The following is a 13,306-nucleotide window of genomic DNA, read 5'->3' as shown; positions in this document are numbered from 1 at the left end:
CCCCTCGTTTCAAGCCAGATGCTTAATACGCAAACCCATAAAACCCAAACCTGACTATTGCAGGAAACACAATCATCTCATCGTGAAATAACAACGGGTTTTAATCTTTGAAATCTGAAGCAAAACAGCGGGTAATTGAGGAATGGATATTAGCAATTAGAAAGCGGAACTAAATGCTTCAAATTGTTAAGTGGGAAAGGGAGTGGGGGAAGCAGATTGCTCCCTCCCATCAGCTTCATTTGGGTTCTATGGTCTGCTTTAACTCCATTAATAGTAATTAATTCATAATAGATTGTAAGAACCCTCGAGGTCCTCTGAAAAGTAAACCTTAATGAGGCTTCCTTGAGGAAGAGAGTCAAAATTATCTGTTTTACAGAGGAGCTGAGGCCCAGAGGAGACAAAACTCCATCCTCTGAGTGAATGGTGAAGCAAAAGAAAAGCCCTGACCTTGATATTTGGACCTCATCAGAAGGCAAATCAGCCCAAAACCCAGCTTGCCCCAGGCTGGGAAGGAAATCCAAGGCTGCTGGGTTCACCTGCTGCATTCACACCCCAGCCCAGCATCTTGCACCCCAATTTCGGGGCAGGTTCAGCCTCCTGTGGCTCCTGCCTGTAATTAAATCTTCCCAGCTAAGATGTCCTGTAGCAGGAGGAGCCATTCTTGCTCCTGATGCTCAATGAGCTGCTGGCCTCTCCATGCCTCGCACCAGAGTGAGCTGAGGTTTTCTCTGTGGGTGTGTCTTCCACCTTTATTGGCCCCCTGGCCTTGCTCATGCCCAATAGGGGCCTGTCCTAATCAGGCACAGGTGGACTCTCACCCACTCACTGGCAATTCGAGGCACCTGGTTGACAATGTCTCTCTACATTTCCCCCCCCCTTTTTTTTTTTTTTTTTTAACACTGATTACAGGATACAAACATTTTACAAACATTTTAACACAATTTAACACGATTTTTACTAACATTTACACTTCTTCGGGCCCCGCGGGACACTCAGCTAAGAGCATCGAGGGGGCACTGAGGGGCAGTACAGAACACACTTATACAGGATTTAGACATAGACATACAGGATTTTTACACACAAAAATTTTTTTTTTTTTTTACACAAAAATACACTTACAACTTACGGGATTTAACCCTAGCTTAGGCAACCGTTCAATGTCAGCCCAGGCACTTTTTCACAAAGTCTCTGTTCTTTCTCCCTCCTGTATCTGCTCTTCTCTTGGCTTCCTCTGCTCAGGGGCTTCCAAAGAGAGAATCCTTATCTTGGCTTCCCTTTGCTCAGGGGTTTCCAAAGAGATTTCTGGTTCCTCATGGGTTTCTGGTTCCTCCGTGGGATTCCATACTTTATACTTTAATTAATTTATTTTTTTTCTCTTCTGGTTCCTCCGTGGGATTCCATACCATGGGATTCCATCCTCCTGGCTTCCTTCTGCTCAGGGGCTTCCAAAGAGAGAATCCTTATCTTGGCTTCCCTCTGTTCAGGGGTTTCCAAACCAAAGAGCTTGCTGGTCATACCTTTCAGGGAGAGTGTTAGCCCAGGCATTTTTTCAAATCGGGGATAATGTTCCTGTTGCCAGCTCCTCACACTGCTGCTTCTTTATGTTGCCCGCATTCTCCACCAAATGTAGCGGGAGGAGCCATTCTTGCTCCTGATGCTCGACGAGCTGCTGGTCTCTTCCAGGACTCCAGCCACCACACAGCGCTTCCAGGGTAGAAGTGTAGCAGGAAGAGCCTTTCTTGCTCCAGAGGCTCAATGAGCTGCTGGCCTCTCCATGCCTCACACCAGAGTGAGCTGAGGTTTGCTCTGTGGGTGTGTGTTCCACCTTTATTGGCCCCCTGGCCTTGCTCATGCCCAATAGGGGCCTGTCCTAATCAGGCACAGGTGGACTCTCACCCACTCACTGGCAATTCGAGGCACCTGGTTGACAATGTCTCTCTACAATGTCCCTCTGGGCAGATCATATTCCTGGGCAGGCGAGTTGGTTTAGTGTCATTCTTAAGAGTTACGGAGGTTTTTTTGGGGTTTTTTTTTTGTGCTCACAAGCAAATTCCCTTTCAAATTGTCACCCTGCCAATAAAAAACCCCATTATTCCAGCTTATTGCCCTCATGGTGCTTGTAATGAGTTACTGCTTTAGGTTCTGGGTTTGCAGAGTTGCAAAAATCAGATTTCTCTCTGTGTTTGCAGCCAGATTCCCCCTTGCAAGGTGATGGGGCCAAAGGAAGGTCCTGGGTACCTCTAGAAGTTTCCTCTGTGCCCCAGACCCTCAAAGCTTTGTAGGGTTTTTCTTTTCCTCCTTCCTGGCTGCTGCAAGATGAGAACAGAGAAGTCAGAAGCACCTTTTATATGTAGCTTTACCTTTTATATATAACTTTACCTTTTATATCTCACCTTTCAGCTTTATTCCAGGTCAGGAGAAAAGGCAGAAGGACTGAGGGGCCTTTTCAGGAGCTGCTTTATTGCCAAGTAATTACATTCCCTTTTGTTTGTGTCGAGGAGGGGAGGGAGAAGCCTGGAAATGTCTCATCTGGGAAAGCGTTAATAGAATTTATGCTAATTTGATGATTCCGGCGATTACTGGCGGAAGCTTCGCATCCTCAGCCAGCAGAAATTCTCCCCCAGTTCCTCCCACCTTTTCCTTTTTAGCCCTTTCCCCCCTTCCACCCATCCCAAACCCCCTCTCTGGGTCCAGGGGACCCAAATGGGACCCACTCGTGGTCGTGGGGTGGCTGCTGAGCCCACACCTCAGTCCTTTTGGGGCAGGATGCCAAGAAATCTGCCCCAGCACCTTCCTTCTTTTTTTTTTTTTTTTTTTCCCCTTTTTTTTTTCCTTTTTTCCCTTTTTTTCTTTTTTCCCTTTTTTTCTTTTTCCTTTTTTCTTTTTTTCTTTCTTCTTTTTCTTTTTCTTTCTTTTCTTTTTTCTTTTTTTCTTTCTTTTTTTCTTTTTTCCTTTCTTTTCTTTTTTTTTTTCTTTTTTTCCTGTCTTTTCTTTTTTTCTTTTCTTTTCTTTTTTCTTTCTCTTTTTTTTTTTTTTTTGCAGCCCCTCAGTAATCAACCTTTCCCTTCCCTTATCCTTTACTGGAGCTTCCCAAACCCAAATCTCTCTTGCCCAGCTCCTGCCTCATTAGCTGCAGGACTGCAAACCCATTTGTGCCCTTTTGTGCTCAGGGGCCACCTTTATTAAAGTTCCTTTTAATCCCAGCTAGACCGCGATGGGCTCCGTCATTAAAATTAAAATTAAAAAAAAAAAAAGAAAAAGGGGGGGAAGCTGAAGGAGGAGCTTTGAGACAACGACGTTTTTCCAGGGGGAAAAAAATAATAATTAAAAAAATAAGGCATCAGAAATAGGTGTGAGGGATGCAGGGAGGGCAGATGAACACTTCAGGGAATTAATTCCCAATTTCCCCCCCCCGGCCCAGCCGCAGCCCGGCAGATGGCATCAGGCTCATGCCGATGGGTGCCAGCCGGAGCCATCGCTCCTCTGAGCCCAAATCCATCCCCAGAAGGGGCTGCCAGGAGGGTACCGAGGGATCCCCAGGGTTCCAGCCGGGAAAGGAGATTCCCTGCGGGCTCCTGGCTGGGAATTCCTCCGGCAGTGACTCGCAGGGAGCCCTGGATGGGTTCGGGAGGTGACATTTGGTGCATCCTCTCTGCTCCTCCTCTCCAAACGGTGTCAGCAGAGGAGCCGTGGCCTGATCCTGAACTCGTTAAAAAACAATGGGAGCCTCTATTGCCTTCGTCTGGCTTTTAATGAATGACCTCTTGTCGCCGGGAGCTGCGTGCGGTGACAAAGGACCTTTGTGGGGCTGATATTTATGATTTCATTTAAGTCAGGGAGTAAGCTGAGGCAGAGGGCTGGCAAACCAAAGCTGAGCTGATGTTTCCTGCTTTAAACTCAAGGGATCTTCACCTCTTTTTTTTTTATTCTTATCATTTTAATCATTATTATTATATTATATTATTATTATTGGCATCTCTTAAATATCTGAGCCACCCAACCCCCCCCCAGGCTGCAGGCTCAGGCTCAGGGATGGGGCAGGGGCTCTCCCGACCCCCTCACATTCCTCTGGGCCCCAACACTGGGATGAAGGGAAAGTTTGGCATTTTCTAATTGCCTCCCCCGGGATAATTACAAACCCTGTTCTGATGGGGGGGGGTCTGGCTGGGCAGAGCCGCCGGCTCCCAACCTCCCCTCCTCAGCATCCCCAGATAAATTTTGCCTTTTCCTCGGGCAGGCCTCGGATTAAGCAGCTGGGAGGCTGGAGCCGGAGCGCGTCCCCTTCTCCCTTTGCCATGCAAACAGAGAAAATTAATCTTCCAGCTTCCTCTGATATTTTGGGCTGAATTACAAGCTGGGAGCGGAGATAACGCGCGGGCGCAAGGAAGGGACAGGTAGAGCGGAGCCTGGCGCGGGGCTTTGTCCCTGCAGATAAGGGCTCTGCCTCCTCCCTGCCTCATGCATAATTCACCCGCTCTGCCTCCATCCCTCCATCCATCCATCCCTTTCCCTGCCTTTTTCCTCCAGGACCTGGCAGCCTCCCGATGCGACCCAACCCACGCATGTCGGCGTGGGGAGCAACCCCACCAGCGCGTCCGGAGAGCCGAAAGCAAGGCGAAAACCTTGCTCCGGGACCAAGTTCAGGGGCTGTTGTCCCCTCTGCCCGCAGCTTGATGGAGCTGGGGGACAATCCTATCCCAAAGCCACCGGGGCAGCCCGGCGGAACCCGGCACCGAACCGGCAAAACCCAACCAGCACCGCGGTCCCTGCAAGGACCGGGTTGGGGGGGAGGCAGAGGGGTGATTTTGTATGCCCGTCACATTTCAGCTTCTCCAACCTCCTCCTCTCCCTAAAATCCCTCTGATGTTCCAGCTGGATAGAGGTCACATCCCGTGGGACACCAACCCCAGCCTCGCCAGGCACCGGCTGCGTTTGATTTCCTCCCTCACCCGGCGGCTTCTCTCCTCCTCTTCTTGACAGATCTGTGCCACATGGAAGGGGGAAAACCAGCCCGGTTTTCCGTAGTTTCTCTCCCAGAACAAAGCAGAGAAATAACCCCGGCCACTCCCCCCCCCCAGCTACCAGAGACACCTGCTTAATTATTTTTGCTTTGTAAATGAAAGCAGTGCCCCGAGTTTAATAACCACTGCTTGGGAGTAATTGGGGTGATTATTGTATGGCCCAGGGGGAAAATTACAGCTTGTTATCTCCAGGGAGTAGCATTAGGATCCAGCAGATAATGAGAGCGTTATTTGTTGCACTTTAGATGACATTTCTTATGGATTTAGAAGTGATAGTGATCAAACAGTGTTGGCAGAGCCAGCCCCAAACTGGGGAATCCAGAACCCTGAGCTAAAGAGCATCCGAAGCTTCCCCAGGACAGCAGGAGCAGGAGCCATACGTGACACCTTTGAGCTCAAACACTTTCAGCTTCGAGTGTCACCCGTGTCCTTTTGGATCTGATCTTCTCAGAAGAGAGACAGACACTCAGGATGCTGCCTGAGAGGATGCAGAGGGGGATATCAGCTCCAGCAGCTGCAGATCCATACCCAGAGATAAGGTTGCTCCAGCCTTTCCCTCTTCTCTTTCCCCTCTAACCACCCCAATCAATACCTCCCCTTCTCCTGTCCTCTCCCTACAGCACAGCCTGAAATCTGAGGCTCTCTCACACATCTCTGCAGCACCAGGACTGGGCCTGCCCCAGCTCAGTGCTCCCAGCATCATCCTCCCCAGGGACACCACGAGCGGTGTCACCCTCTCCATAAGACACTTGTGCACCCCCAGGGAGCAGCTTTCAGCTCCTGGGAGGTTTCTGAGCTGGGGGAAAACAGGTCCAGCAAAGCCCAAATGCAGCACAGCTCCCAGCAGTGCCTCCCAAACACTTCTCTTGCCAGACCAAACTGTGCCCATCCAGCACAGAGGATTTTAGGATTTTAGACCCAGCCAGAGCCTCTGGTCCCCTCACTTTTGTAGCCTTGCTGTACAGGAGTGTCCCCAAATCCTGGTTTGGGCTTTTTGGTCCCAGGGATGGACTCCCAGGAGAGCCAGCAGCTCCTTGGCACCAGCAGGATGCCAGCAAGGGGAACCCTGCCAGGCCCAGGAGAGCACCGAGCTCAGCTATTGATTCCCTGATCAATAACAATCCAAGGCCTGGAGACAGAAGTGCCTTTCCCTTCCTCCTCAATTCCCACCCAAGGCTGGGCAGGGGAAGAAGGATTTCGTGTTAATCAGAAGCAGGGATGGGAAGAGCCTCCTCGGCAGCGGGTGGGTTGTTTCACAAATTGGACACATAAAAAAAGAGACAAAAGGTACAGAGGAAGGAGATCTGGGGGGACCAGACCTTTATCTCCAGCACGTTTGTGCAATATTTATCAAGGGTGAGCGGGCAGGAGGATTGGCAGTCAGTGCACAAGGGAGGAATTAAAACCACTGCCATCCTTATCTCCCAGACAGGGAGGGCTGGACAGGACCAACGAGCCAGCCCAGGGCAATCAAGTTGGAAATAATTTAATGAGTCTAAACTTTAGCAGCTCAGCTAATGGGGAGGAGAGTGGAAGCACCAAGAAGGGCAAATCCAGGCAGGCATTTCAGCTGGAAATCCCTTGCCTCACTGGTCAGGCTGAGGGATGCAGCAAAGCTGCCCCAAAGGCACCAGGTACAGGGCAGGAGGTTCTTTACACCCAACTAAAATTCACTTTTAAACCAGGGAGTGCAGGAGCTGCTACTCTGTTCTCTCCCAGCAACCAGACAGAGGCAAAAGATGCTCCCCTTGCAGATAAATTCTTCTTTTTCACAGCCAGAACCACAACTGCAGCCATCCTGCAAATACACCTCCTGAGATACGGCCAGGAAAAGCCCAGAGGAGGGGAAGGACACGACCTGGGGGATATCAGCAGAGCTCAGCGTGGGGCTGCTGAGGGTTTCTGCAGGCAAGAGGTCCCTGGGGGGAGCAGCTCAGCTCCCCCTGCAGCCACCCGGGACCCCCAGCCCCTTCCTGCTGGTGAGCCAAGGGCTGAGTGGTCTCCCCCCATCCCCTGGGGACCCCCAGTTCTCACATTACATGCTGGTAATTAACTCACTGGCTTTGCTTTTGCTGAGCTTGCACGTTCAAGATGGGCTCCATCTGCTCCTTGCATGGGCTTGGCTGATGGGAGAGGGTAAAAACTCCCCCCCCCCCCTTCATCCCCTATTTCTCCTGTCATTCCTGTAAATGGGGGACAAGGATGAGGCCCCCCTGGGGAGCAGTAGCAGCCCCCAAACAGCAGCTGCAGGTCCAGGCTGCCCAATTCCATCAGCACAAACCAAACAAGTGCCAAGCACCCTCCTCCCCCAGGCACCCCCCAGCCCTGGCTCCACCGGGGCTTCCCTGAATTGTTCCCGGGGGTTTGGATCTTTCCTTTGCGTTTCTCTTGGAGGCAAAGAAGAGGACAAGAAGCCGAGTGGGATCTCTTTTTTTTGGAGGTGCTGGACCCTTGCATGTCAGGCAGCCGCTGGGAAGACACCGGCACTGATGGAGCTGCCCGGAGCATTTCGTGCTCCATCCCCTCCCTGCAATTCCTCCTGGAGAAATGGGACACAAGCACCGAGAAGCAGCAGTTCCTGAGTAAACCCCCGCCTTTCCCAGGCAGGTTTTTCCCCTTTGGCCCTGCTGCGGCTCCCATAAATCCTCCCCAGGTTATTCCAGGGGCTGCCACCGAGCCGGAGAGCAGGAAAAAAAAATAAATCTCAGTTCAGCTCCCAGCAAAGCAGCGCAGTGTCCGTGGTGCTCGGCGGGTCCCCAGCACCCAGCAGCATCTCCTTTGTCTCCTCAGCCTCCGAGCGATGCTTTGCCCTCCCCTCTGCTGCAAAGAAACGCATCCGAGTCGCGACATGGCTTTAATTCGCCTTTCGGGGAGGGCAGAGGCTCCCGGGCCCCCCCGGTGCTGTTTGGAAGGGGGGTGTTCGGCTCAGCTTTAACCCTTTGGGTTCCTGGGCATTTTGCACATCCCAGGAGCTGCCGTCTCCAATCATCCCGGTTTTTTGCAGGGAGCTTGGACTGGGTGAGGTCTGGAGGTCCCCTCCATCCCCTAAAGGGATTCCCTGATCCCTCGACCTCTGGCCCAGTCTGGCATTTACCAGATGGGGGGGGGGGAGAAGGATCCATTTCCCCCTTCCAGCCATTCTCAGCCTTTCCTTAAGGAGTTTTGCTGTGACCACAGCCGGGTATAAAAGCAAACGAGAGCTGAACCTCGGCTCCACCGTGGTGACAAGGACAGGGGGTGAGCAGCAAAGCCGGGGTGCTGAGGTGGTACCAGAGAAGGGGCTGAATCCCCAGCCAGAGGGGGTCCCTGTGTCCCTCTGCTGCACTTCGAGCATCCCACCCCCAGTGCCAGGACTGCTGCTGGCTGCCAGGGGCCAGGAGGGGGGGGGGGGGGACACATCTGGAAACATCTGCAGGAGCATCAGGGCATGGGGGGGTTCTTCTTGTGGAGCTCCAAAGCAGCATCAGCTCCTGATATGGATATCAGAGAGCCAGAGCCAGGAGGGATGGCTTGGGGCAGGGCTGCAGGATCACAGGCAACCCCAGAGATCCCTGCTTGACCCAGCCAGGCCTCAGCATCCTCTGAAATGAGTTTCTGGGGGCTCTGGCCCATGCTCCCAGGTGTGGGGTCCACATCCACATCTTCAAATCCTGTCCCTGTCTCACAGGAGAAGCTTTTTCTGGCCACAAAAGTGAAAAAAGGGAGGATGGCAGAGCTGGTGCATGGGGCAAGTGCTTCAGGACAGGTGCTGAGCTGTGGCTTTGCGTTGCCTCTTGCTAATTGCTGGAGCTAATGAAAGCACACGCTCAGTTCAGTGACTTTCCACAGGGTTTCCATCTGCCTTTGGTTTGCAGTGTGCTATTCACAGCTCTGGAAAGCTGTGGCTGATCAATCCCAAGATTTTAGGAATAGCAAAATAGCAGGGGAAAAAAAAACCACGACAAAAAAGAAAAAAAACCTAACAAAACCACAGCAACCCCAGAACAGGCAAGGAGCATCCAGACCCGAGGGTGCTGAGCAGCAAGAGGGAATCCCAGGCTGAAGGAAATCCCAGATCCTCAGGTGTACAACCTCAGTGCAACATAAACCAAACAATTTAGCTCTGGGAGACTCCCCAGGGAGTTTCCTGGCCCTTGGGGACCATTCCTGCTGCCAAAACCCCAGGAGAGCTCAAGCCCCCTTCCCCAGTGCTCTCTGTGTCTCCAGGTCCCCATCACCTGCACCACAAGGTGCCTGTTTGTTGAGCTGTTCCTTTTAATCCCAAGCAGAGTTCTGGAGGTTTAAATAGAAAGATATCAAAATAAAAGATAATTGTTGAGAAAGATGAATAGGGGGGAGGAGAAAGAAAAGCCTCGGCATGGAGGAATTCTTGCCTAATTTCTCACCCACGCAGAGCAGAGCGATCTGAGTGCCTCCAACTCTGCTTCATAAAAGCTTTCATGGCTTTATTACCAGCTCCCTGAACACCTCGTCCTTTTAATAAACCCAAGGCCTCCAGACAGCAGCTCTGCCCAGAGGAGATCCCATCAGGACGTGGTTTAATCGGGGCAGGAATAGCATGGAGCAGCCCTGCACTCATCTGACCAAGGAAACCCTCGCCTGAGGCAGGAAGGGGTTAAAAAACCTCCCCAAAATCCAAAGGGGAGAGAGAAGAATCACTGCTCTGCCAGGGCTTTCGAGGCACCCAATTAATGGGTGCTGCTGGGCACCCTCAGCTTCCCCAGCCAGCCAAGCTCTGGCCAGGGAGCCCTTTAATTAAGTTTAATTACCCAAACTGCTTGTCCCTCAGCGAATGAAGTGGTGCTGAGGATGAGTCAGTGGTTAATGGGCTCCTCAGGCCTGGGGAGCAGAGCACAGCAGGACAGAAATCAGTCCCAGACACCCTGCACGGGGGTGAGGAGCTGCTGGGAGCAGGGAGGAAGGAGCTGCTGAGCTCCAAGGGTTCTGTTTCCACCCTGGATTAAACACCTTTGGAAAAAAAATAAACCAAAAACCCTCGTGGAGCAGCAGCTCCACCCAGGCTGGGGTGGAATCTTTGACATCTTTTGGGTTGGGCTTGGAAGAAGCATCCCACCCCATCATGGAGCTGCCAGGGTTGGGTGCTCACACCTCAGGGGTGATAGGGGGGGGGTTTCCTTTGGGGAAGCCTCAGAAATGGTGATTTCTGGTTTAAATGGCAAGAGCAAAGAGGAGCCAAAAGATAGGACACAAAATCTTGGCTCTGCCTCTGTCTGCCAGCTCAGGGTGCCAGCAATGGCAAGCAGCAGCTCTGAGAGCCTCCTCGGGCTCACCAAGATGCTGAGGCTTCAACTTCCAGATAATTAATGATGTGCTCACAAACGAGGAAGCCCTGGACCTGTGTGGAGGCAATGGAGGAGCTGCTCTTGGTTCAGAGCTGGAGCAAAGTGATGTCTGGAGGAGCAACTCAGAGTGATGGGGATGGAAAACTGAGAGCAGCTGGATCTGACCCCCCCTAATGCCAGAGTTACCCCTCCAGTTTGGGGGTAGCACACGGGAAAAGTCCCAGCAAGGCCCCCCCAGCGCCCAAGTTGAATCCAGTTGATGGTTGCTAATGATGCTGATGGTTATTGCCCAGGCTAGGAAGTGTTTTGGCCCCAAAATGGGCTCCTGGAAACAATTTCAGATGAGCAATCTGTAACACCAGAGCTGATGGAAGCAATTTGCAACCCATTAGCAGAAATCTGCTGCAAAAGATATTTCACATGTCACTCAGCCCAGGTTCGAGGGGGGCTTGTATTTTATTTATTTATTTTTTTATTATTATTATTTCCACCCTCTTTCCCAGAGCTGTTAGAGCCTGGAGGAGGTGACAGAAAGGGCTGGGAGGTTGGACACTGCCCCAGCCTTGCAAAACGCCCTGGTACCAAGGGTTGGAGCAAGGTTTAGGCTGCTCAGAAGCAACTGGTGGCCCAAGGAGCATCTGACCCCACCAAAACTTGGCTTCCAGAGCCCCAGCAGCTGGGACGTGGTGACATGCCATGCTGGTGGCCTTCTCATTAAATCTCTCCCCTTCCAGACTCAATCCAATACTGGGAATTGCAGGACCAGTCACTCCCAGAGCTGTCACACCCTGGGAAGCAGCAGCACCCAGCACCCAGAGTATTTAATAGAGCATTATGAATTAAATTGCCTCCTGTACAGCAGCAGGGTGCAGATAGAGAAGCAATTTGCAAGCCTTGATGGAGCAAGTGATAGCAGAGCATAAACCTCCCTCCCCCCCAAAAAAAATAGATAGAAAAAGCATCTCAGCATCTCTTACCTCTTTGCAAACCCAGCCTTGCCCTGGGGATGCTCTTGCCCTGCAGAGGTTCTTCCCAGAAGCAGGAGGGGAGTTTGTTTCTGTAACAGGGGGGTGCATGATGGAGCAGGGACAAACATTGCTGGGAAAGGGAGAAAACAGCCCAGGGCTGGAGTTCCTCCTTTGGCCCAAGCTCCTGAGGTCTTCCCCAGACACACAAGTGGCTGCCTGGCTGCTGGGAGCCTCAGAACTGCAGCACCTTCCCTTAATTACTTTTTTCACACTAATTGGATCTGTGGGGAAGCCTGAGGGCAGCTGGGGCTCAGCTCCCCTCTTGCCCAGGAAGGATCTCAACCACCCCTCACCTCCCCATTCATCCCTCCCAGCCCATCCCTCCCTACTGCCCTTTAATCCTGGTGTCCTGCTGTTATTAATTATCACCTGGGGTTAATTGTGAGCCCCTCACATGGCTTCCCCCCCCAAAAAAAAAATAACATGGAAATGCTCCTGCTTCCCCAGGCTCCCCTCGACTCCAAGGATGCAGCTGCAGCTCCCCTGGCTGGGGGTCAGCAGGGAGGAAGTTTCCTCTGGCTGCTCCCCCCCAAAGTTGGGGGGCATCTGGGAACCCCACTGCCCCTCGAGACCCCCCCCCAGGAAATGAGTTTATTGAGCCAGGGTGGCTTGGGGACACGGAGCATCTTTACTGGGGGGGTGGAAAGCAGAGGCTGGGGAGCACATCCACATCCATGGGTGGCTCTGCTCCAGCCTGAACCCCCCATCCCTGCCCTGCTGGTGGATTTAGTGACAGTAAAAGCTCTGCAGAGAATGACTTGTCATCTGGAAAGGAAAGAAAAAAGAAAAAAAAAAAAAAAAGAAAGAAGAAAAAAGGGGAGGGGGTTGGAGATAAAAAAAAACAAAACAAACCAACCAACCCCTTTTTGAATGTCCTTGTCCCTTATCCAAGCAGCACATCCTTCTCCAGCTCCTGTCAGGAGCCCTAATGGAGGGCCAGGGACCAGCAGGAGGGTGGCATCCAGGGAAGGAGGGATTCTGACTGCAGAGAGGAGCAGGGAAGGGAGAGGCAGGGCTGGTGCCAACTGGAACCACTCAGCCCCTCTCCCAGCCCTGCAGCCAAGTGCCACCCCCTGCCCAGCAGGACATAAGTGCCTCATGGGGGGGTCCCTTGGTGCCATCTCCCCCTGCTGCAGCTCCCTGGATTCCTGCTCCAACGAGGAACCCAGAGTGGCTGCTCCAAAAAAAAAAAAAAAAAAGGATCAACCCAAGGGTGTCCATGCCACAGGATTTGGAGACAAGGTCCTGGTGCCTGACCCTGCTGTAGCCCACCCCATGCACCCCATGTTGGCCACAGCACCCTGGGGGGGCACCTTTGGGTGGGGGTGCAGCCTCTGGGAATGACCCTGAGCTCTGGGTGTCCCTTTCCATCACTTCCCAACATTTGTTGCTCCGTGTCACTGCAGGCACCTCCAGCAGCCCCTGGGGGATGGGGGTCTGCAGGGGGGGCAGGTGGGGTGTGAAGGGGACACAGCAGGGCTGGGGGGGGGGGGGACAGCACTGTGTCACCCTCCTGCTCTGCACCCTGGGGACAGGAGCGGTGTCCTGAAGACTCTGGAAGTGGCAGAAGGCAAAGAGCTGGGGAAGGAGCAGCACAGGGCCAGGAGCACAACACCCCCAGCAGGGTCTTGTCCCCATGCTGGGGAAGAACATGCTGGGATGCAGCCAGGAGCAGGGATGTGAAGGGACGGATGCTGGAGGCTCTGCTGTGTCCCACTGTCACCCCAAGCTGGCGGCCAGAAAAGGCTGGAAGGCTCTTGTCTTGGGTTCTCCCCAAAAAAACCCCCCCAAACCCACCAAGCTGAGTGTGTCTGAACAACCCCCCCGGGGTGAAGCCTGGGAGGGAGAGTGGGGTCAGGGCTGTAAGGAGGGGGCTTGGGGGGGGGGTTCCAGGGGATCCAGGAGCTGGGGGATGGGAGCAGCACACACATAGACACAGACACACACACAGACA

The sequence above is a fragment of the Calypte anna genome, chromosome 33 (genome assembly GCF_003957555.1).
Source record: "Calypte anna isolate BGI_N300 chromosome 33, bCalAnn1_v1.p, whole genome shotgun sequence".
In the NCBI taxonomy this organism is placed as follows: Eukaryota; Metazoa; Chordata; class Aves; order Apodiformes; family Trochilidae; genus Calypte; species Calypte anna.
Note: the sequence above shows the minus strand (reverse complement) of the source record.